Source organism: Panthera pardus, unplaced genomic scaffold, assembly GCF_024362965.1.
Source record: "Panthera pardus isolate Hobbes unplaced genomic scaffold, ASM2436296v1 HiC_scaffold_13, whole genome shotgun sequence".
NCBI classification, from domain to species: Eukaryota; Metazoa; Chordata; class Mammalia; order Carnivora; family Felidae; genus Panthera; species Panthera pardus.
Window position 1 is genome coordinate 126,944,609 of NW_026526688.1, and position 26,077 is coordinate 126,970,685.

General features: G+C 37.6%; 1 long non-coding RNA gene across 1 annotated transcript in view; it reads left to right on the top strand.

Moving 5' to 3' along the window:
- The window catches only part of LOC128776580 (uncharacterized), a 39,112-nt gene extending 13,391 nt beyond the window's left edge, over positions 1-25,721 (top strand). Inside the window, exons 2-3 of the long non-coding RNA XR_008421728.1 lie at positions 16,332-16,523; positions 25,433-25,721. This is a non-coding gene — a long non-coding RNA (uncharacterized LOC128776580). The remainder of the gene's footprint in view (positions 1-16,331; positions 16,524-25,432) is intronic.
- Positions 25,722-26,077: the final 356 nt, after the last annotated feature.

The following is a 26,077-nucleotide window of genomic DNA, read 5'->3' on the forward strand; positions in this document are numbered from 1 at the left end:
AACTCCAGTCTTTGGCCTAAGATCCTGCTTTTCTCAGGGTAAATTGATTTTACTTGTGTCCTCCATGGATCCTACAGCTCAACCATACTCTGCCACGGTGGTTTACTCTAAACCAGCTAGACTCCTCAACTTTGAATTTTGAGAAGTTTCAGTAAAGCTTCCATTTCCTCCCCCAAGGAAGCTGAAACCTCCCCTCACAAATTCATCTACCTCTTCCTTGTAACCAGCTCTACTGAGATGGCTTTGGCTAAAACACTAAGTAAACACAGAGTCTGGTTACAACTGTCCTGGAGGATGAAAGGTAGTGGTCACATTGTATTTGCATAATTCAGTGGTGCCATTCAAATGCTTCAGCCCAAAACAAAGAAGGTCTGGTCAAATGTGACCCACAGCTCTCATTCTTAGACATAGGAGAGGCTTTCCTAAATTTAAAATTTTTCCCTCACCTAGTACTTGACATAATCTTCACCTTAGTAGATACCCTGTTACCCTAATTTGAACAGCATGATAAGTTTAAAGCCATTTTTTTATTTTTAATTTTTTTATTGTTTTTATTTATTTTTGAGAGAGAGAGAAACAGAGCATGAGCAGGGAAGAGGCAGAGAGAGACGGAGACACAGAATCCAAATCAGGCTCCAGGCTCTGAGCTGTCAGCACAGAGCCCAATGCAGGATTCAAACTGTGAGATAATGACCTGAGTCGAAGTTGGATGCTTAACCGACTGAGCCACTCAGGCATCCTTTATAGTCATTTTTCAATAGGAAGTCAATATAGGAAGTAAAAAATGAAGAAATACAGAATTGTTACTTAAATATAATAATTTGGCAGAAAAATCTTACTCTCCCATTCTGAAGTTGAAATTGGAATTGGAACTGAAAATAAGCAAATTCATAACAAATCTTTGGTAGGTAATAAGTGCAATTCATATACCTGTTTTGATATATGTACTCCAATATCTGCAAGAAAATCTCAACAACTGCCTATATATTACCTGTGTAGATACAGCTTTGTTACTTGTTAGATCTTTCACTTAATCTTCTGCACAAAGTGAGCAGCCAAAGAGTGTTGCAGCCCTCCGTGAGTCTGCAATGACTCGTCCTTTGTGGATTTTTAGCAAGAAGTAGCCTGGATACCAATTATGGCAAGGGTATAAACGATTCTGTTTGTGAGAGTCTGTGTTTCAAAGATTCTTCAGTACTGAATTTCCTCCTTGATCAGGAACAATACTTTATTTTGCTTTTCTTCTCTTCTACTTTTTCCCAAGGGACCTAAGAATTGTTTTGAACTTGTACTATGTATTAACTTTCTGGGTAGATGGTAACAAGTTCAGGAGCTCTGAGAGAGACAGCAAGTAGGAAAAAGCTCCCAGACTGGTGGGAGAGAAGCAGGGAATTTGCTTTTATCTTCTGACCACTGAGAGACTCCCCCTACTCACCAGTAAATGGAGAAAATAATATTGGCTCTGTGGACCTTACAAGACCGTGTGAGAAATAAATGAGATAATGAGTAGGTTGAGCCTCCAGCTCTTGATTTGGCTCAAGTATCACAGTTCATGAGTTCGAGCCTCGTGTCATGTTCTGTGGTGACAGAACGGAAACTGCTTGAGATTCTCTCTCTCCCTCTCTCTCTGACCCTCCCCCACTCGTGCACACGTACATGTGCACTCTCTCTCTCTCTCTCTCTCTCAAAATAAAATAAAATAATTATCTGAAAACTCCAGAAAGTACAAATATAAAATATGGGTACAGGGTAGAAAACTTTATAAGTTTCATGGTTAAAAAGTTATTGCTAATCTAATTAAAAGGTCAATAGGGGTTTTTTATTAGTATACTCATAATTTTATCAACGACAGGAAAAACATCATATGATATGGTTAAATTGTTCATGCAGATGGCCTTGCTATTTATATATACTCTTTAAGAAAGCCATAAAATACTACTCTTTAACATGGTAAACATGGGCCAATGGGTGTTGATATGAGGCAACTTTATTACCTCTTTCCTCAGAATGAAAACTTGTTGAAAAAATAATTGCAACATGAAACAATGCTCTGGATAAAATAGATCCTGTACACAAATTTCAATTTGCAGCTTACATCCCTCAGTCTTGTGCCTCATTTTAGGCATAAAATTCTGTAATTTTTGTGAACTTCTGGAGGTTCACATCTGTGTTTGTATGCCGATGTTTTGAGAACCTGTTCTTGAAAAGTTGACTGGTGCGGTGGGTTTGAAAAGACCATGAAGGATCACTGATCCATTAAGCAAAAAACTAATTTTACCACCCATATGGTGTTGTCCCAACTTTCTTAATGGAAAATAAATAAATGTTCAGAGCATATTACCTTAGAGGCTCTCCAAGGTGTCTTCATGTAGCTAAGCTTCTTTAGAAATGCTTGGTCTCCCATCCAAGTACTAACCAGGTCCAACCCTGCTTAGCTTCTGATAAGATCTGGCATGTTCAGGGTGGTAGAGAGAGGGAAACCAAGAAACAGATTCTTAACTATAGAGAACAAACATGGTTACCAAAGGGGAGATGGGTGGGGGGATGGGTTAAACAGGTGATGGGGATTAAGGAGGGCATTGGTGTGATGGGCACTAGGTGTTGTATGGAAGGGTTGAATCACTATATCATACACCTGAAACTAATCTTACACTGTATATTAACTGGAGTTTAAATAAAGATGAGAGAAACGCTTGGGATTTTTGATATTTCGCATTAATAAGCTGGCATCCCTTAAAGAACTGAAGTCAGGGCCATTTGAGCTTAGTTACCTGTAAGAACTAATCTTCAAGATTTAATAAAGGATATTATGAAGGACGATGGGTCAAGATGATTCCCATGATGAAAATCAGTGTAATGATACTAAAGGCAAACCATTCAAGTCCAATATGGGTTCAGGCACTTCAATGGATTCCCAACCTTTATTACCACTTTCTAAAAGAGCTTATTGCCAAAGTTTTACCAATGACCAATAATTAATTCTACTGGCGTTTGGAATAGGTAGTTCATTGATTTAAATGATTGGATAAAAATGTGGAGTATACAAAATGGTTCATTTTATTTTTTTAACTTTATTTTTTTTAAACATTCATTTATTTTTTTGAGACAGAGAGAGACAGAGCATGAGTGGGGATGGGGCAGAGAGAGAGGGAGACACAGAATTGGAAGCAGGCTCCAGGCTCTGAGCTGTCAGCACAGAGCCCGATGCGGGGCTCGAACTCACAGACCGCGAGATCATGACCTGAGCCGAAGTCTGACGTTTAACCGACTGAGCCACCCAGGTGCTCCAAAATGGCTCATTTTAAAATATATTCAGACATTTTACAATTCAAACCATCTACATCTTCTCCCTGAAATAAAGATATCTATATCTATATCTATATCTATATCTATATCTATATCTATATCTATATCATCTATCTATGGCTCTAAAGTGAGATTTAACTGTGTCCAAAAAGCAGTAATAAAAAAGGTCATATCATACACATAGCATGGTCTTTTGTGTCCACAGAAAGACACACAAACACAAGCACATATACATACTTTCACTTGCCATGTTATATAGTTCCTAGCATGGTATGTCCATACCGTCTTTGTAAGAGTTTTTAAAAAAAACATGGAATTGAAGAATGACCCAAAGTGAAAAATACAAACTCAGAGGAAAAAATTTTGAAAGTATTTTTCTTCTTTTAATAGGTTAATTTAGACTTTTGTTAACATGACAGGCATTTTTGAGTCATCCTTTTAAAACATTACATTATACTTTACGATATTTTTATGGCTTTACAGTTGTTTGGTTTGTCTTCATTATTTTATTTTATTTTATTTTATTTTATTTTATTTTATTTTATTTTATTTTATTTTATTTTATTTTTTATTTCAGAGAGAAAGAGAGAGAGTGAGAATGGGGGAGAGAGCAGAGGGAGAGAGAGAGAGAGAGAGAGAGAGAGAGAGAGAGAGAGAAAATCTTAAACTCTATGCTCAACGTGAGCCTGACCCAGGGCTCAATCTCACGACCTTGGAAGCATGACTTGAGCTGTAATCAAGAGTCAGTTGCTCAACAGACTAGCCACCAAGGCTTCCCTGCTTTCATTATTTTGATTGTGTGTGTACGTTGAAGGTTTACATTTGTGTTCTGTTTGCTGCATTTGTAACCATTACTTTACATAACACTCTTAATCCTCTACTACTTTAGATAGTATCTGTTAACTTCCTTCTATGAGTAATAAACATACTAGGTATTTCCTTTTCCTTCCCATTCTTTTCCCCGTACTCTTTCCCACTCAATTTTGATTGATTATAAGATCTTTCTTAGTGTTTTACATGTTTTTGTGGCTGTATTATATTATCTTTGAGCTTAAGGTAATACATTTTAAATTCCACCTATATAAGATGAGGTTATCTGTGTGCTTTAATTTTTTCCCCCAAATTCTCAACTGCTTCATTTCATTATTTTTTTTTGTAGGACATGTCATTTCCATATTGCTTATACCATTTTCACTTGATTCTATAACCATAACACCACCCCTGTGTTAGAGCAATGACATCTTGATCCTATAGTTATATAGAATTAATATTCATGGTCATATTTCCCACATTTATCTCTTATTTGGATGAGGCTCTTAACCTAATTGATTTTTTTCTTTTTCAAAATTATTTGCTTTTATACTTGCATGACAGAATGACCTGGTGTAGTTGTTTTCTTAGGTGGCATTGAAGACAGTCTGATTTTCTTTTTCTCCTTTACTGGCTTTTGTGAGATAGTCCCAATTTATGCCTATTGTCCAGGCATAATTTTTAATAACATTGTCTTAATCTCAAAAGGTTGGGAGTTACGTTATATGACTAACCTACTTATGAGTGATTTGATGTTAATGCTGAGATGTCAAAATAAATATTTCTTTATGTTTCAAGTCTGGTAATTTTATTAGAATATGACTCAGTTTGGCTATTTTATATAATTTTTCCTTCTATGATGTGATGTGCTCTTTCAATAAGTAGATAAAGATTTCTTTTCCTTCCCCTTGATCTCTCCCTTCCTCTCTTCCTCTCCTCCTTCTTTTCCCTCTTCTTTGCCGTCCTTTTTACTTTTTATATTTAGTTTTCTCACTCCAGTCCACTAGACACTTTACTGAATTTTTAGGAGTGCCTATTCTCTGTGGTGATATTTCCAGTTTGTCTTTGTTTCTGTGATATTCTTTCAGTTTATTCCTGGATTCTGTCAGCTCTTATTATATCATCCCTTTCTTCAGCTCCCTGCTCTGCGTGATATACATGCTGCAGTATCATTATTATTTTAATTCATGGCAAAGTAATAGGTCACATTACTATTTGGTCTGTGGCTTTGTTGTTCTTGTTGTTGTTAGTTTTATCTGCCATTTCAAATCTCTTTTCTTTTCCTCTCCTCATCTCCACACTTGATCACCTAACAAAGATACTGGTTTCTCTTGGATTATGATGTATAGAAAATTTGTGTATTGGGAAAGGCAGGGCTGTATTTCAGACTAGAAGAAACTTTCATTACTTTCAAAAAAACTTTTTTTCAATTTTTTTCCAATATATGAAGTTTATTGTCAAATTGGTTTCCATACAACACCCAGTGCTCAACCCAAAAGGTGCCCTCCTCAATACCCATCCCCCACCCTCCCCTCCCTCCCACCCCCCATCAACCCTCAGTTTGTTCTCAGTTTTTAACAGTCTCTTATGCTTTGGCTCTCTCCCACTATAACCTCTTTTTTTTTTTTTTTTCCTTCCCATCCCCCATGGGTTTCTGTTAAGTTTCTCAGGATCCACATAAGAGTGAAACCATATGGTATCTGTCTTTCTCTGTATGGCTTATTTCACTTAGCATCACACTCTCCAGTTCCATCCACGTTGCTACAAAGGGCCATATTTCATTCTTTCTCATTGCCATGTAGTATTCCATTGTGTATATAAACCACAATTTCTTTATCCATTCATTAGTTGATGGACATTTAGGCTCTTTCCATAATTTGGCTATGTTGAGAGTGCTGCTATAAACATTGGGGTACAAGTGCCCCTATGCATCAGTACTCCTGTATCCCTTGGGTAAATTCCTAGCAGTGCTATTGCTGGGTCATAGGGTAGGTCTATTTTTAATTTTCTGAGGAACCTCCACACTGCTTTCCAGAGCGGCTGAACCAATTTGCATTCCTACCAACAGTGTAAGAGGGTTCCCCTTTCTCCACATCCTCTCCAGCATCTATAGTCTCCTGATTTGTTCATTTTGGCCACTCCGACTGGCGTGAGGTGATATCTGAGTGTGGTTTTGATTTGTATTTCCCTGATAAGGAGCGACGTTGAACATCTTTTCATGTGCCTGTTGGCCATCCGGATGTCTTCTTTAGAGAAGTGTCTATTCATGTTTTCTGCCCATTTCTTCACTGGGTTATTTGTTTTTTGGGTGTGGAGTTTGGTGAGCTCTTTATAGACTTTGGATACTAGCCCTTTGTCCAATATGTCATTTGCAAATATCTTTTCCCATTCCGTTGGTTGCCTTTTAGTTTTGTTGGTTGTTTCCTTTGCTGTGCAGAAGCTTTTTATCTTCATAAGGTCCCAGTAGTTCATTTTTGCTTTTAATTCCCTTGCCTTTGGGGATGTGTCAAGTAAGAAATTGCTATGGCTGAGGTCAGAGAGGTCCTTTCCTGCTTTCTCCTCTAGGGTTTTAATGGTTTCCCGTCTCACATTAAGGTCCTTTATCCATTTTGAGTTTATTTTTGTGAAGGGTGTGAGAAAGTGGTCTAGTTTCATCCTTCTGCATGTTGCTGTCCAGTTCTCCCAGCACCATTTGTTAAAGAGACTGTCTTTTTTCCATTGGATATTCTTTCCTGCTTTGTCAAAGATTAGTTGGCCATACGTTTGTGGGTCTAGTTCCAGAGTTTCTATTCTATTCCATTGGTCTATGTGTCTTTTTTTGTGCCAATACCATGCTGTCTTGATGATGACAGCTTTGTAGTAGAGGCTAAAGTCTGGGATTGTGATGCCTCCTGCTTTGGTCTTCTTCTTCAAAATTACTTTGGCTATTAGGGGCCTTTTGTGGTTCCATATGAATTTTAGGATTGCTTGTTCTAGTTTCGAGAAGAATGCTGGTGCAATTTTGATTGAGATTGCATTGAATGTGTAGATAGCTTTGGGTAGTATTGACATTTTGACAATATTTATTCTCCCAATCCATGAGCAGGGAATGTTTTTCCATTTCTTTATATCTTCTTCAATTTCCTTCATAAGCTTTCTATAGTTTTCAGCATACAGATCTTTTACATCTTTGGTTAGATTTATTCCTAGGTATTTTATGCTTCTTGGTGTAATTGTGAATGGGATCAGTTTCTTTATTTGTCTTTCTGTTGCTTCATTATTAGTGTATAAGAATGCAACTGATTTCTGTACATTGATTTTGTATCCTGCAACTTTGCTAAATTCATGTATCAGTTCTAGCAGACTTTTGGTGGAGTCTATCAGATTTTCCATGTATAATATCACGTCATCTGCAAAAAGTGAAAGCTTGACTTCATCTTTGCCAATTTTGATGCCTTTGATTTCCTTTTGTTGTCTGATTGCTGATGCTAGAACTTCCAACACTGTTAAACAACAGCTGTGAGAGTGGACATCCCTGTCGTGTTCCTGATCTCAGGGAAAAAGCTCTCAGTTTTTCCTCACTGAGGATGATGTTAGCTGTGGGTTTTTCATAAGTGGCTTTTATGATGTGTAAGTATGTTCCTTCTATCCCAACTTTCTAGAGGGTTTTTATTAAGAAAGGTTGCTGAATTTTGTCAAGTGCCTTTTCTGCATCGATTGACAGGATCATATGGTTCTTGTCTTTTCTTTTATTAATGTGATGTATCACGTTGATTGATTTGCGAATGTTGAACCAGCCCTGCATCCCAGGAATGAATCCCACTTGATCATGGTGAATAATTCTTTTTATATGCTGTTGAATTCGATTTGCTAGTATCTTATTGAGAATTTTTGCATCCATATTCATCAGGGATATTGGCTTGTAGTTCTCTTTTTTTACTGAGTCTCTGTCTGGTTTAGGAATCAAAGTAATACTGGCTTCATAGAATGAGTCTGGAAGTTTTCCTTCCCTTTCTATTTCTTGGAATAGCTTGAGAAGGATAGGTATTATCTCTGCTTTAAACATCTGGTAGACCTCCCCTGGGAAGCCATCTGGTCCAGGACTCTTATTTGTTGGGAGATTTTTGATGACTGATTCAATTTCTTCGTTGGTTATGGGTCTGTTCAAGCTTTCTATTTCCTCCTGATTGAGTTTTGGAAGCGTGTGGGTGTTTAGGAATTTGTCCATTTCTTCCAGGTTGTCCAGTTTGTTGGCATATAATTTTTCATAGTATTCCCTGATAATTGCTTGTATCTCTGAGGAATTGGTTGTAATCATTCCATTTTCATTCATGATTTTATCTATTTGGGTCATCTCCCTTTTCTTTTTGAGAAGCCTGGCTAGAAGTTTGTCAATTTTGTTTATTTTTTCAAAAAAACAACTCTTGCTTTCGTTGATCTGCTCTACAGATTTTTTAGATTCTATATTGTTTATTTCTGCTCTGATCTTTATTATTTCTTTTCTTCTGCTGGGTTTAGGCTGTCTTTGCTGTTCTGCTTCTATTTCCTTTAGGTGTGCTGTTAGATTTTGTATTTGGGATTTTTCTTGTTTCTTGAGATAGGCCTGGATTGCAATGTATTTTCCTCTCAGGACTGCCTTCGCTGCATCCCAAAGCGTTTGGATTGTTGTATTTTCATTTTCGTTTGTTTCCATATATTTTTTAATTTCTTCTCTAATTGCTTGGTTGACCCATTCATTCTTTAGTAGGGTGTTCTTTAACCTCCCTGCTTTTGGAGGTTTTCCAGACTTTTTCCTGTGGTTGATTTCAAGCTTCATAGCAGTGGTCTGAAAGTATGCATGGTATAATTTCAATTCTTGTATACTTATGAAGGGCTGTTTTGTGACCCAGTATGTGATCTATCTTGGAGAATGTTCCATGTGCACTCGAGAAGAAAGTATATTCTGTTGCTTTTGGATTCAAAGTTCTGAATACATCTGTCAAGTCCATCTGATCCAATGTATCATTCAGGGCCCTTGTTTCTTTATTGACAGTGTGTCTAGATGATCTATCCATTCTGTAAGTGGGGTGTTAAAGTCCCCTGCAATTACCACATTCTTATCAATAAGGTTGCTTATGTTTGTGAGTAATTATTTTATATATTTGGGGGCTCCTGTATTCAGTGCAGAGACATTTATAATTGTTAGCTTTCCCTGATGGATAGACCGTGTGATTATTATATAATGCCCTTCTTCATCTCTTGTTACAGACTTTAATTTAAAGTCTAGTTTGTCTGATGTCAGTATGGCTACTCCAGCTTTCTTTTGGCTTCCAGTGGCATGATAAATAGTTCTCCATCCCCTCACTCTCAATCTGAAGGTGTCCTCAGGTCTAAAATGAGTCTCTTGTAGACAGCAAATAGATTGGTCTTGTTTTTTATCCATTCTGCTACCCTATGTCTTTTGGTTGGCGCATTTAGTCCATTTACATTCAGTGTTATTATAGAAAGATATGGGTTTAGAGTCATTGTGATGTCCGTAGGTTTCATGCTTGTAGCGATGTCTCTGGTACTTTGTCTCACAGGATCCCCCTTAGGATCTCTTGTAGGGCTGGTTTAGTGGTGATGAATTCCTTCAGTTTTTGTTTGTTTGGGAAGACCTTTATCTCTCCTTCTATTCTAAATGACAGACTTGCTGGATAAAGGATTCTCGGCTGCATATTTTTTCTGTTCAGCACATTAAAGATCTCCTGCCATTCCTTTCTGGCCTGCCAAGTTTCAGTAGAGAGATCGGTCACGAGTCTTATAGTTCTCCCTTTATATGTTAGAGCACATTTATCTCTAGCTGCTTTCAGAATTTTCTCTTTATCCTTGTATTTTGCCAGTTTCACTATATGTCATGCAGAAGATCATTTCAAGTTACATCTGAAGGGAGTTCTCTGTGCCTCTGGGATTTCAATGCCTTTTTCCTTCCCCAGATCCAGGAAGTTCTCAGCTATTATTTCTTCAAGTACACCTTCAGGACCTTTCCCTCTCTCTTCCTCCTCTGGAATACCAATTATGCGTAGATTATTTCTCTTTAGTGCATCACTTAGTTCTCTAATTTTCCCCTCATACTCCTGGATTTTTTTATCTCTCTTTTTTCAGCTTCTTCTTTTTCCATAATTTTATCTTCTAGTTCAACTATTCTCTCCTCTGCCTCTTCAGTCCGAGCCGTAGTTGTCTCCATTTTCTTCTGCAACTCGTTGATAGCATTTTTTAGCTCCTCCTGGCTGTTCCTTAGTCCCTTGATCTCTGTAGCAAGAGATTCTCTGCTGTCCTTTATACTGTTTTCAAGCCCAGCGATTAATTTTATGACTATTATTCTAAATTCACTTTCTGTTACATTGTTTAAATCATTTTTGCTCAGTTTGTTAACTGTTGTTATTTCCTGGACGTTTTTCTGAGGGGAATTCTTCCGTTTCCTCATTTTGGATAGTCCCTGGAGTGGTGTGGGACTGCGGGGCATTTCCCCTGTGCTCTCTTGAATAACTTGCGTTGGTGGGCGGGGCCTCAGTCATACCTGATGTCTGCCCCCAGCCCACCGCTGGAGCCACAGTCAGACTGGGTGTGGCTTCTCTTCCCCTCTCCTAGGGGCGGGATTCACTGTGGGGTGGCGTGGCCTGTCTGGGCTACTTGCACACTGCCAGACTTGTGGTGCTGGGAATCTGGTGTATTAGCTGGGGTGGATCGGCAAGGTGCACAGGGGCGGGAGGGGCAGGCTCAGCTCGCTTTTCCTTCAGAGATCCGCTTCAGGAGGGGCCCTGTGGCACCGGGAGGTCGTCAGACCCGAGGGAGGGATGGATGCGCAGAAGCACATTGTTGGGTGTTTGCACGGTGCAAGCAAGTTCCCTGGCAGGAACTGGTTCCCTTTGGGATTTTGCCTGGGGGATGGCGAGGGAGATGGCGCTGGCGGGCGCCTTTGTTCCCCGCCAAGATGAGCTCTCTCATCTGGGGCTCAACAACTCTCCCTCCCGTTGTCCTCCAGCCCTCCCGTTCTCGGAGCAGAGCTGTCAGCTTATAACCTTCCAGATGTCAAGTCCCGCTTGCTGTCGGAATACACTCCATCCGGCCCCTCCACTTTTGCAAGCCAGACTCTGGGGTTCTGCTTGGCCGGCGGGCTGCCCCTCCGCCCCGGCTCCCTCCCGCTAGTCCATGGAGTGCGCACCGCCTCGCTGCCCTTCCTACCCTCTTCCGTGGGCCTCTCATCTGCGCTTGGCTCCGGAGACTCCGTTCTGTTAGTCTTCTGGTGGTTTTCTGGGTTAGTTAGGCAGGTGTAGGTGGAATCTAAGTGATCAGCAGGACGCGCGGTGAGCTCAGTGTCCTCCTACACCGCCATCTTCCCAGGATCTTCACTTTTTTTAAAATTTTAAATGTTTTCTTTATTTTTGAGAGCGACGGAGTAAGAGTGGGGGAGGGGCAGAGAGAGAGGGAGTCATGGAATCCAAAGCGGACTCCAGGCTCTGAGCTGTCAGCACAGAGCCTGATGTGGGTCTCAAACTGTGAGATCATGACCTGAGCTGAAGTTGGATGCTTAACCAACTGAGCCACCCAGGGACCCTGAAGAAATTTTCATTATAAGCAAAGTCTGTAAATTTGAGATCTCGTAGCCATTTCCTTCCTTGCCAGCCTATGGAGAGGGAGGAAAGGTAAAGCTATGCAAAGGTTGCTTTCTGATAATTTGCCTTATCTAATTGGTCCCTCATTCAGTTAGTTGTTCCTCTTCTGCTTCTGGCACTGAATCGGTATCATGATGCTCTTGTCACCAGCTATCACTCCCTTTTCCCACTATTACAGAAAAGGATCTGATTTTGGATCTTGGAGTATGCATTCTAGCTTCGAGAAAGTTCTTCAGGACCAACACTGTTGAGAGCACGGCATCGGCTTCTCTTCTCTGAAGTTCCTTGCTTGCTTGATTGTCATGCTTCTGGCAGCCTTTCTATCAGTTTTTTGATTTGGAGTTCCTGCTAATAGGTTCGTAAAAATGGATTTTCTCTTTCACATCCTTCCCGTTACTTTTGAGCAATTTATAGGGGAAGAAGGAATGACAAACTTTTGCTACTATCTTCAAACAGAAAGTCCTTTCCAATACATTTAATACGAAGTACTTGGATTCTAGTTTGGTTATAATTCTGTTATGAATTTTATTTTGATATTTTATTTAGTGCATTAATTTTTAGAAATGAGTTTTTAAAATTTCCAGATGTACAGGATCCTTTTTTGGCATGTGTGGGTGTGTTTGTGTGTGTATGTTGGCTTGTTTAGAGAGGCTGACTTTCGTTTTTATTTTTAACGTATTACCTTTTGGATTTGTTGAGGCTGCCTTTTTATGATTATGTTTGTTGTTTATATATAAAATACAAAAATTAGAAACATTTTAGTGCCTACTAAAAGAAATGGTTAATATATACTGCCAGACATCCAGATGATGGACCATTATGCAGACATTTTAAAAAATATCACAATTTCAAAAAATATTTAGTGACAGATAACATGTTCTCACTTAGAGAATTGTCAACTTATAGTATAATTCTAATTTAAAGGATGGAATTCATCAATATGTATGTGTACATTTAATTTTTTTTGAGTTTTTACTTAAATTCCAGTTAATTAACATGCAATGTAATATTAATTTCAGCTGTACAATAGTGATTCCATACAACACCCAGTGCTCTGGGTGCCTGGGTAGCTCAGTCAGTGTCCGACTCTTAATTTTGGCTCAGGTCATGATCTCACTGATTGATACAAAACTAGTATTTTTGTATTCTTTGGGTAATGTATGTGTACATTTAGAAAGCCACAACATTGTGTTCATCTTCTCCTATATGCTTTTTCTCGATTTTCTTTATTTTCCTAATTTTCAACACTAAACATGTTAACAAAATTTAATCATGTTTGTAAGAGTTAAGCTAAATTTTCTAAGGATAGGGGCGCCTGGGTGGCTCAGTCAGTTAAGCATCCGACTTCAGCTCAGGTCACGATCTTGCGGTCCATGAGTTAGAGCCCCGCATCAGGCTCTGGGCTGATGGCTCAGAGCCTGGAGCCTGCTTCCGATTCTGTGTCTCCCTCTCTCTCTGCCCCTCCCCCATTCATGCTCTGTCTCTCTCTCTGTCTCAAAAATAAATAAAGATTAAAAAAAAAATTTTTTTTTAATAAAAAAAATAAATTTTTTAAGGATAATGAAGCATGATTTTAGTTGGTCTAAGTTTTCTAGGGGCACCTGGCTGGCTCAGTCAGTTGAGCATGTGACTCTTGATCTTGAGGTTATAAGTTTGAGCCCCACATTGGGTGCAGAGATCACTTAAAAATAAAATTAAGAAAAGATTTTCTAGTCTAGCACATGGACAGTTTTTACAAATATTCCTAGTATTAAAAAAATACTATACATAAGTTAGGTTCAGCTTAATAATTATCTTATTAAAATCACCATATTTTATAGTCCAGTTGATTTCTGAATGACAGGTAGTCAACTCTTTCACTATAATCGTAAGCTCAGCAATTTCTCTTTGAGATTCTTTTTTTTTTTCTATATTTTAAAGCTACATTATTAGGTAAATAAATCTCAGTGGTTGATGTTTAAGTAGATTTGAATTTACATTGGAAGTTTTTCTTCAAAGCAGAGGGATAGTCAGATTGGTAGGTGGAAGTCACAAAAGCATCTGCTAAATTATGACCAAAAACACTTATATGAAGCATGAGCTTATAATCTTAGATGCAGGTAAGTAGCAAAAGTCTTCATATTTTCCCAGGTTTTCACTATTATAAACAATTCTTAAATGAAAATCTTCTGAGGTCTTTGTGGGCTCCCCCCACCCCTTGCTCTAAATTCCTAGGATTTTAACGTTTATTTATTTTTGAGAGAGACAGACATAATGTGAGTGGGTTAGGGGCAGAGAGAGAGGGAGGCACAGAATCGGAAGCAGGCTCCAGGCTCCAAGCTGTCAACACAGAGCCCCACGCAGGGCTCGAACTCACGAACCCTGAGATCATGACCTGAGCAGAAGTCGGACGCTCAACCGACTGAGCCACCCAGGTGCCCCTAAATTCCTAGGATTAATACTGCTGGCTTGGGATGCCTGGGTGGCTCAGTCTCAGTTAAGCGTCCGACCTCGGCTCAGGTCATGATCTCACTGTTCGTGAGTTTGAGCCCCGCCTCGGGCTCTGTGCTGACAGCTCGGAGCCTGGAGCCTGCTTCCGATTCTGTGTCTCCCTCTCTCTCTGTCCATCCCTGCTCACACGCTGTGTCTCTGTCTCTCTCTCTCAAAAATAAGTAAACATTAAAAAAATAAAAAAAAAAATTGCTGTCTCAAATGACACAATTATTTTTAATTTTGATAAGCATTGCCAAGTTGTTTTTCGGAAAGATTATATCAGATAACCTTCCACTGTGAACATGTGAATGTGTTCATTTCGGCTCACCCTTGCTTGCATTGAATACTATCATTCTGGGATATTTGTTTGTTTGAATTAACGAAAACTAGTAACTCACTGAGTCAGAGGAAGCCAGTGGCCACCAAAATCCCTCCCTCCCTCCTTCTGCAGCATGAATCCATACTTTCCCTCTTCTGCTTCCCTTTCCCTCTTCTCTGCTGCAGGCCTCATTCCCCAGCCCTGTTTACAGCTAGGCATCACCTTGCAGCTAGATTCTCAGCATTGTGAGCAGAAGAACATGTGCCACTTGGCCTTAAAACATTGAATGCCTGCTTTCTCATATTTTATCTCCATGTCTCTGAGCCGGAATATTACATAAGTCTCTGTTGATCTGTTTGGGAATGGCAGAACCAGAAGAGGGAAGGAAATGGGGTTCCCGAATGACAGCGTGAAACAAAACCACTTGGTTGACCCATGACTGTGATGAAAGAGAAAAACTAACTTCTATGTTCTTCAAATCACTGTATTTTGGGGCCTGTTGGTTATAGCAGCCTAGCTTTCAGCCTGATTTATAGATTCATTTTATTTTGAGTTATTTGCTGAATGTATATTGCAAAGTTCTTTTTTTGCACTAAATGGGTTTGAAATCACTCCATGTACAGTTAAAGCTAATAGTCCTTTGTTGCATATGATTTCATTTGCCTTCAAATTCTGCTTAGGCAATTAAATTTCTCAAACATATCAGCATTATGACCCATGCATTCTTTCAGTTAACTCCATAAAATGTTATATGCTAATATGTATAACACCATTAATGAGAGTCCTTAAACTAATATTCTTTCTGCTTCTGCCACTAACTCATCTGTAAAATTAATTTCCAAGGTCTCTCTTAGTCCTATAATCCCATAATTCAAAATAGCTTTCATACTTGGAAACTAATAAGGACACAAAAATCTAAGAACTACAGCTTTAGGCCACAGGAAGAAATAGTTACGTGTTATAGGTTATCTAGCTGTTTTTGCCCTTTCCATCGTTTTGCTTTCTTGAGACATTAACTACCTCTTCCTATCTCTTCCAAAACCCTCAAATTAGTTCAAAGGTCAGAAAAATATGAAAAAACGGACAAAATAATTGGAGATGGAACTGTAGCACAGGGCAAATTTCAATAAATTTTTGGAAGGTGGAAATTGGAGAAAGAAATAATAACTGAGCCAGCTGGGTTACCATCTAAGTAATTATAGTTGGGGGCCTACAAATATAGCTAATTACCATGCAGAACCTATAAGAGATCCATAAATTGAAGGCACCAGGTATTATGGAGGATATTAATAAACCCTTTCTCATATCTCAAGAGAGGAGACTTTTATTCAGGACTAATAGACCTGTCATTTGAGTATAGGGGTGAGGTGTAGGCTGAAAACATAGTATTTAGTGAAAGTCTTCAAATTGAACTATGGGATCCCTAGTCATCTCTTTTATTCCTAGACTTTCTGAAGAAATGTGTATAGGAAACTCTGAATGACCCTAAAGAAAATATCCTGAGGTAGTGAAATCTGAATTTCTTCCCACAAAAAGTGCCTAACATAATGAAAACCCAAATCATGGCATATCATTATAAACTTTCAGAATAAGAATAAAGAAGAAAATCCTAAAGTCTTCCTGACGTTCAAACAGGTCATGAAATAAAAGATCAGGAATAAGAATGGCATTAGACACCTCAAGAGCAAAACTGAAATATAAAGAAAATAGTGTCGGACGCTCACAATTAAAGAAACATAAATTCTAACTCAGCTAAATGTGAGGATAAAGATATTTGCAAACTTTCAGAGTCTCTTTCCCCTATCCCCCAGGAACCGACGGGAGGATATGTTCCATTAAAATGAAGGAGTAGACCAAGAAAAAGGAAGAAGCAGAATCCTGAAAAGAGGGGAAGATACTGTACATGGAATTATCAGGAAGATGGTTGTGGACCAGCTCTTGAGAGCAGCCAGTTTGCATTGGAGCAGGCGATCGGGAGAACCGGACTGATATCGCCAGGATACGTTCTCTGAAGTACTAGGAAATTCAGGAAAAAAACCTTTTTTTGCTAGGTCTGCTGGAATCTTCGGAAAAAACTGGAGATAGGCGCATAACAGACCAATCCAAAAAACTAAATGAAAAGTAAGGTATTAAGTGGGGGGAAGAGTCATATGAGATACTAATGTACTTGTAGTATACTTGGCAACAAACAACACTTAAGTGGACACAATACTGTAAACTCTGACTACTGATTTCACCAAATGATTGTAGTTTAAATATATTGGAAAGGAGGGATGGGGTGGGATATGTGTCTATGAGATTATTGAATCTTCAACTGCCTCAAATGCTATTTTATTTTTAAACAATGAATGTAGAATTCCAGAATAAAATAAAAATTAATTAGAAACATGGATATTCATACTTTGCATTGAACTTCCAAAAATTTATTTGAAATGATCTTTTTAAAACTGCTATAAAATAATAATAATAATTTGAAACTGCTATCTATGCCTTCAAAATTGATCATTGCCAAGCTGATCCAATTGTAAGAGCAAGAGAAATGCAGCTACGTTTTTAAGGTATCATAAATAGACATTAAACTTTCAAAAGTATTCATTTTTGGTCAAACTTCAGTTCTTGTTTTTTTCCCCAAAACTTTATCAGTGTTTCCATATCGTTTACCCACTTGTTTTCAGTGAGTGTTGAAACAACTAAAAATTCCATGGATCCTTGATAACAGTCCTCCTTATCTTACACAAAATGGAAAATACATGAGCTGATGAATAAGGGTCCACTCTAAACAGAATAAAAGGATGTTATGTACCACATTTTTATTTGGGCTGTAGTTTTATGTTTTGAAGCAGTCATATTAAATTCCCTTCTCTTTCTTCTAACCGTTTGTTCTCCAGAGGTCTTGTCATGCTCTCTGAATAGAATATCCTTCTTACTATTCATTTCTTCATCCATATTTGTGCCTCTATCAAACATCCAGTTAAAAGAAATCTTCTTCATCAAGTCCACTTGAATACTTCTACTCCACACTGATCATTCCATTATTCCATTTCTCTTACGGCTGACGTTTTGTGTTACATTAATTTGTACCTGTTTTCATGTCATCTTTGCATGTGTTGTTATATCTTTTCATCTGCATTTTGTTCCCCTATTATATTGTAAATTTCCTGAGAATGAGGACAATGTCTTTAACTTCATTTGCATATCTCCATGACATCCACTAGAGAATGCCATTTGAAGACAGCGCTCATTAAATCACATTTTCACTGACAAAATCATGTCTAGCTTTGGAAAATATGGTTTATGAAGCACTTGATATCGTTGTTATATTTATTTTCTCTTAAAAAGTCTTTAGGAAATATACAGATAAAATATTATATAGATGATACATGCTTACTGGCTTCAAACAAACCTTACAACCCAACGTACTGAAATAAAATTTTTAAAAAAGTTTCAGATGGCATGTAAGAAAATACTATTTGTTGATATATATAAATGCACAAGTTGGACAAATAATATTAATTAATTAATTCCAAGAATATCTCAAATAAACAACATAATTTTACATTATATTCTTTTCCCCCCATCTTAAACAGTAGTCACCCTGACTTTATATATTTATATAAAAATGTATGCTACAAATGAGAGAATTTCTTTTTTTTTTTTTTTTTTTCAACGTTTTTTATTTTTTATTTTTGGGACAGAGAGAGACAGAGCATGAACGGGGGAGGGGCAGAGAGAGAGGGAGACACAGAATCGGAAACAGGCTCCAGGCTCCGAGCCATCAGCCCAGAGCCTGACGCGGGGCTCGAACTCACGGACCGCGAGATCGTAACCTGGCTGAAGTCGGACGCTCAACCGACTGCGCCACCCAGGCGCCCCACAAATGAGAGAATTTCTAATGGAATTTGGCTTTCTGTAGTATCCAAAATACAATGTCTTTAGCTTGTTTTTTATTTTAAGTTTATTTATTTTTTTAGTAATTTCTATACCCAACATGGGGCTCAAACTCACGATCCCAAGATCAGGAGTCACACACTCTTACAAATTTTTTTAAATGTTTATTTATTTTTGAGAGAGAGAGAGAGAGAGAGAGCACGTGAGGGGAAGAGAGAGGGAGACAGGATCTGAAGCAGGCTCTGTGCTGAGAGCAGAGAGCCTTATGCAGAGCTCGAACTCATGAACCATGAGATCATGACTTGAGCTGAAGTCGAACACTTAATCAACTGAGCCAGCCAGTTGCCCCAAGAGTCACATACTCTTCAGCTTGATTATTTTATAAACCTGTCTCAACCTCCTTTTTTAATCTCATCAAAATTGTGTTAAATTTTCAGTTCCAGAATCTGCTGGTGGTTTCCTAAACATAGAATCTTAAAATATCAAAGCTGAAAGAGTTCATGAAGTTCGAACAATTTCCAAATAAGATTCTAGGCCCCACTCCTGGCAGTTATCAATTAGGAAGTCGGGCCTAGAAGGCTATTATTTTAACAAGTGGGCTACTTATTCCTTGATGTATTGGCGAATCAATGATTTAGTCTAGTTTCTTCATTACAGACATAAATAAATGAAAGCAATATACATATGTATGTGCGTGTGCACATATATGCTTTATGTATTATAAATGTCATGCTGGGATTCCTGGGTGTCTCAAGTCAGTTAACCATCTGACTTCGGCTCAGGTCATGATCTCACAGTTCATGGGTTCCAGTGCCTCAGTGGGCCTCTGTGCTGACAGCTCAGTGTCTGGAGCCTGCTTCCGATTCTGTGTCCCCCTTTCTCTCTGCCCCTCCTCTACTCATGCTCTGTCTCTATCTCTCTCTCTCTCAAAAATAGAATAAACATTAAAAAAAATTTTTTTTGAATGACATGCTATTCCTCAAGTATAGCATTCTAATTCTTAATGCCTCTCTAGACTCCATCCCATGTCACCATGGCATACTTTCACCTATATCCCTTGGGCAGTCCCATCTTCAAGGCTTTGCCTACACTCTTCCCTACCTGGGTAGTCCTCTCTTTTCCTTTGTGTCAGATCAATCTTTTTTTTTTTTTTCTTTTAGAGAAGGAGAGCAAGCAGGGGAGGGGTGGAGAGAGTGAGAGAGAGAGAGAGAGAGAGAGAGAGAGAGAGAATCTTAAGCAGACTGCATGCTCAGCTTGAAGCCTGACAGGGTGGGGGGTGGGGGTGCAGTGTGAATGCACAAACCTAAGATCGTGATCAGAGCTGAAATCAAGAGTAGGATGCTTAACTGACTGAGCCACCCAAGCAACCCTGTGTCAGTTCAATTTTTATGGTATATAACTATCCTGATGGCTTCCACTATCTCACATTCATGCAATCATCTTTCTTTACTAAGTTCCTTGTTGGACCATTTACCTGACACTGAATCAGATAGCACCAGCATTAAGATTATTGGTGGATGATATTGAATTCTAGTCTGGCTTGTGTTCCCTTCAAGACTATTAGAAATTTTACCAGTGTGAAAAATTCTACCACTGAGAAAACACATCTTATTAACGGCAATAAATCTTTGCTTATTTTGGGAAAGTGTTTTAACTATCAGAAAGCCACGTCAATGATCTGATATGATCTAGAAATATCGTGATATCTCACTTTCTTAGAAAAATGATTCTCAAACTTTATGAACGAATAAGTCACTGCAGTTGAAATCTCTATGTTTGGTCTGATGGTATTTTAATGCATACACTCACTGCATTGTCACTTAGCTTTTGACATGATATTCTCTGTCATTAAATTTTAAATCTCCACATCCCCATAGCATCTATGTATCATATGCATAATAAATGATTAAAATAGTTGAATAAAATAATTAAATTTATCAAAGACTGCTACCTAACTTCTGATTTTAAAATCTCTTGTTAAAAAGCACTTAAAGCGGGAGAGTTTGATCTGAAATCTACCATAGAAAATCCTTTCTCTTTTGTTTAAACCAAGAATAAAAGGTAAGAAAAGGTAAAACATGTCATTCTCAAAAACAAAACCCCCCAATATGTAAAGAATGAGTTCATTCAGCTACCATCAACTTCAGTTCACATAACTACATATATGAAACTGGCAAATTAAATTGCTTTCTCTCTCTCTCTCTCTGTTTTGTTTTGTTTTGTTTTGTTTTTACAAAATCAATTGCACCAGATTTTGGGATTTAGAAACAATAGTCACTTATGAATGATTAATAGCTTTTAGAATAAATGCTCTGGCCCCACCTGGCTTTAGATTTTAACTAAAAAATCAGAGAGGCTTGTTCTTCGGGGAAGAGCTCTGACAGAAACAGTTGTAGAGGACACTTTCCCTGTTGCCATGTTGCTAATCAACTTACATCTTTTATATAAGCATCTAAATGCCGTGTATGACTCTGAATCACCAAAGTATTCAATTGCAGATTCCATCTGACAAGGATCCAGGATTTTAAGCCTGTTGTAGCAGGCAGTAGAAGACAGTGGACTTCAGACCCTCATTCCCATGCCTTCTCTTGCAGTAAATATTTCTGGAGATGCACACATTTTCAGATCTCTAGGACTCATTTAGAACAGTGACTGTCATAGTTTTACTAAGAATTTCTTCTTTTGGATTAAGGCTCAAAGTGCCATTTGCTGTAATCACAAACCTTATTTTCCTCAGTTTATGAACATATGGCTCTATCAGTGTAACTTAATACATTTATGAATTTTCTGCATATCAGTCGAAATGCATATAGAGAAAAAAAAGCCAGAAAAGTTACAGTTCTATATACTTTTTTTAATTTGCTTTGGTTCCTCATTAAAATGGAAAGGTATCCATTTTGTTCACTGTTTTTATTACTATCAGGAGATATCTACTCTCTAATTTACTAAAGAACTTCTTTGCTTATAATCACTTTATTAGTTCCTATGGACAATATCTCTAAGATATAGGCTGGTATTGTTATCTTAATTTTATGGTTACTACATTTAATCTATTTTATGCTTATCTCTGGTCTCAAGTTTAGGGCAATATACATCCTGGCAAAAAGTATCTGCAACTTTCCTACATTCCTGGGATGTAACCCAAGTACTTTGTCCCATATTTGACAGTAGCAGCTTCCTGTGAACCACACTTATCTCCATGGGCATGCTGATTTCTGCAGGTCCTCTAGGTGTGAAGTTATAGCACACATTACCTCAAGTCAACATTAGCAACAGGCTGTGGTTGAAAGTACCCCAAGTGGGATTTTATTCTTCAGCATTCCATGATGAGGAGAGTCCTCACATGCATGCCTGCTGCTGTCAGAAACTTTCAGCCTTGGGTCCCCCCCTCCCCTAATTTCTTCCCCATCCTCTGATATAGAGTTTCTCAGCTATTCATAAACAAATGTGATGTTCTAAAATGTGGAGCAGAGCAGAAAAAGGAAAGGTAGAGAAGCAGCATGGAAAAAGGTTCAGAGCACACCCTCTGTAGCCAGATGGCCTGGGTGGTATCAGACTCTGCCATTAATAAGCAGGTATTTGGGGAAAGCTGTTTTGCCTTATTGTGTCTCAGTTTCTCCATCTGTAAAAGGGGGGATTAAAACAGAGTTTATCTTATAGAGGTGTTCTCAAGATTATATAAGTTAACATTTGTAAAGCACTTAACATGATGGCTAGCACAGACAGCGATATATAAATAGAGCAGCAACAGGTCTTCTGGGTGACTGTAATGGACAATGGAGAAAAACTGATTACAGTTGTAGGATTTTATACCTCCTTAACAATTTGAAACATTTTAATACCGAAATCTGTATAGAGAAATCAAGCCTCCTATGTTACATATACCTCTTTCCTTTGGTGCTTTAGGCCATTAATTAGACAGTGGCAAAGAGATCACAATGGTTAAGTTTGATATGTTGGAATGGTTGCTATAAGAGACAAATACTCTTCTTGCCTGGAGATAACTAAGACCGTCTTATAAATAAGTATGAAAATAATACTTACTACTTGCTCTAGGAATCTTCTGGGCAATTCTACAAAATTCTCTGCCTGTAAATTCCTATAAATAAGTTGCTAACAATTTGCTAATAAGTGAGTCATTATGCATATCAGCGGTCTTTACCTACACACGGGGAACACCCTTTTCCAAAAACTCCCTCTTTGTTCAGGTGTGGCAAAGGCTGAAACATTTGTCCAAACATTTAATTAACATTCTGTCTTTCAGACATTTTGCAACCATTTAAAGCAGGCTTCTAAAACCAGTAAATCTCTAGACAAGTATTTTATGAATAAAAAAGTGACACCAGATCAGTGTCAAAAGCCAGAGTGCTTAGTCTGTCCTAAAGGATCTGCTTGTGTGAAAACAAACAAGCTATGGTTAAATTTAATCTCTGATGGGAAAAAAGCAGAGCTATGAAGCAAATGAAGTTGGAAGATATGTTTCAAATAGTCAAAAGCAAAATATTGTGTTTGGATTCATGAAAAAGAAATCTTCAAAATGTAAATTTCAATTCTTTTCATGGCCAAGTCCATTTTACCCTTACTATTTCATTTTCCATATGCATGTTCCTGAAAATACTAGAAATACTAAAGGTATCTGACTAGTTACTGTTTTTTCACTTTTAAAACAGGCATGCAAATATTTTTTTGTAATTTGAATTTGCAGCACGGTTGTAACAAAATCCTCAGTTGTACATTTATCTGCAGTGAAGAGGAAGGCAACTAAAATCATCTAATTTATATTTTAAATTTCTTGGTGGTGCTTTGAAAGACAATATACATATGTATAGTATATGAACACATATATGTGTAATATATGAACATATATATACATGCATGTATGTATATATGTACATACATGTATGTGTGTGTGTATATATATATATATATATGAATATATGAACATCCTCACTGATTTAGTGTAGACATCATAAGCTGGGGGATGAAATCGCTTAGCCAGTCCAATAAAGATATCCATACTCTAGAACAGTGACCAGTACTTGATGCTACATGCCTCAGTTTAGTCCTCAGAGATCAGAAGCTTGGTAAATCCATCTGTTAGAAATGTACACATTCAAAGAGATTACATGAAGGATTGGCCTACTGCCACGACAGGTCAGAGAGATTCCATAATGGCAGGACGTTAAGCTGAATTATTAGGGGTATCAAGCCTCTGCTGCTTTTTGACCTGAGTCCATGGGCAACTAAACCAATGGTAGTATCATAAGATTATCAAGGGAAGGCAACTTCTGGGAATGAGTCCGATTTCGCATACCTAGAAAATCATCACACTCAAAGACACTGAAAAAAAAAAAAAAAACCCTTCTGTTTTTGTGAAAGAAGCTAGGAGAAGCCTAATTTCCAACTGGCTATTAAAAAAAAATGCTTACATATATGCTGTTTATATTTAAGTGAGAGGCTCAAACTAGAATTCAAACACTCGAAGTAGAAAGAAGCTACAGTAAAACCTCATAAGTTATAAACAAACAATTCTTTCAAAACACAACTCTTTATTTAGGTGATAGAAAATATAAGTAATGGAAGATATCAAAACGGTATTTGGAAACCTCATTGGTTAGTTGCATATTGGAATATACTATGCAAAGGTAATCTACACTTGATAGGAAGAGTGTTCAGTGTAGATGTTTGTTCAATTTCTGGCATACGGGAAAATTTTGATGATTTTTCTGTGGCAGCCATAAGATTTACTGAAAAAAGAAGATGGCTTATGGAAATCTAAAATGCTCATCTTTCTTACAAATAAGCCATTTAAAAAGGTAAATCTATGAGAATGTGTGCCTTTATTTAAATACATGTATTATAAAATATCAGTATATTTCTTTAATCAAAATGGTACAATCTTAGTCTTGTGAGAGTTGTTTCTCTTAAATTGCAGGTATATCAATTGCAGCTATGAAGTTAACTTGCTGTTCTATTTACCTAACTGTGCCACAAAGCTAAATATTATCAGAGTATGGCAATTATTCAGAAGAAAATCATTTTTGTTGATGTGAAATTTAATTGCTGAAATTGAAGAACCCAAATCACTAGGTGTGTTTTATGCTATCAAACTACAGATGCTCTCTGTATCATACCCTGCAGCGACTTTTTAGGCATTCCATATGGCTAAGCAGTTCCATTAACAAGTACATACAAAAAATTGTGGGGTGAAGTAAAACTGAATAATTCAGACTATTTATGTGTGATAAGTATCACTCGAAATTTTATGATATTATTTCAATTAAATAATTGCATGGTGCATTTTAATTCCAGCTATAAAAGTCTTTGGACGATTGTAATTTTGAAATTAGGTTAAGAAACATAAAAGTCTAAAGTTCCAGAGATTTTTTTTTTTCAATCTTAGGCTGGTAAATAAGCTCCAGTTTTAAGTTATGCAGGTAGATACTTGTTAATAAAAATAGAACATGGTATGAAACATATAATTTTATATAATGAAGAGTTACATAAATTCAGATAATTGTGCCAGTTTCTGGAATACAATCTGTGAAATAAAAAATCTGAAGAGATTGATACACATGGAGTCAGAAGTCCTGGTACGTTCGGAAAAGAACACAGGACTTGGAAAGCAGAGGAACTGAGGTTTCAAATCTGTTCACTCGCTTGGAATGAAAGCTTGAGCCAACTATGTAGCCTCTTCAAGCCTACATTTATTTATTGCAGAAATTTGGGAAATTGGCTACCTGAACTTTCAGTTCCATTCAGCTTTATGATTCTCTAGTTCTGTTCACCTCCTATTTCATATTTGTGTCTCATCGAGAGAAAGAGTGAGTATAGGAACGATAAAGTCCTGTTAGATGTGAGGCTGGCATAAAGAAACATAATGCTCAGAATGCACTTAAGTATTGCTAGCCTGGACAGATTTCTTCCCAGATTCCAGAACTATTATGAATGAATGACCTTTGAATAAAAGTAAAAAACATGCATGACACCAGGTAAATAGTCTTCCATTTTTCCATCCAGGAAGAAAAAGGCTGTTGCCTGATACAGACGGAGACACTTGTCCAAGATTCGGGAGACTGGGATGCTTTTCCTGCCCTCAGGTCCCGTAAACCTACTGCAATCCTTCCTACAAAGTCTTTTCTGCATTGAAACTGGGGTACCGGGGAGGTTGTTGCTTGTGGCTAAAAATATTTAGCAGAAGAATTTTAATAGCGAAGTGGGTGAACAACATAAATAGCTCTGTTACAACTGAGAAAATAGACCCAGGGAAGTATATTCTACATCAATAAAGAATAAAGAAGCGCAACAGAAACAATGTGAACTCCTTCTTTCGTCTACCAGACTGGCAACGATGAAAATGCAAAACCCAGATTTTTCACGAGAGGAAAACAGGTCCATTGTTGGATGTATAAATTACTATAAACAATATGGAGGGAAACCAGACATCATATGTCAAAACATAAATTGTGCATATCATTTGAACTAGCATCTCACTTCTAGAAATTTATATTAAGGTGATAATTGTGCAAGTTCAAAAAGATTTATGTTAAAGAAACCTTATTGCAGCATTTGATAAAATAAATAATAATTATCAATAGTGGGAAGGTAATACATTGTAGAAACAATATGGTGAAATAGTTTATTGTCTTAAATAATGATACATTTTAAT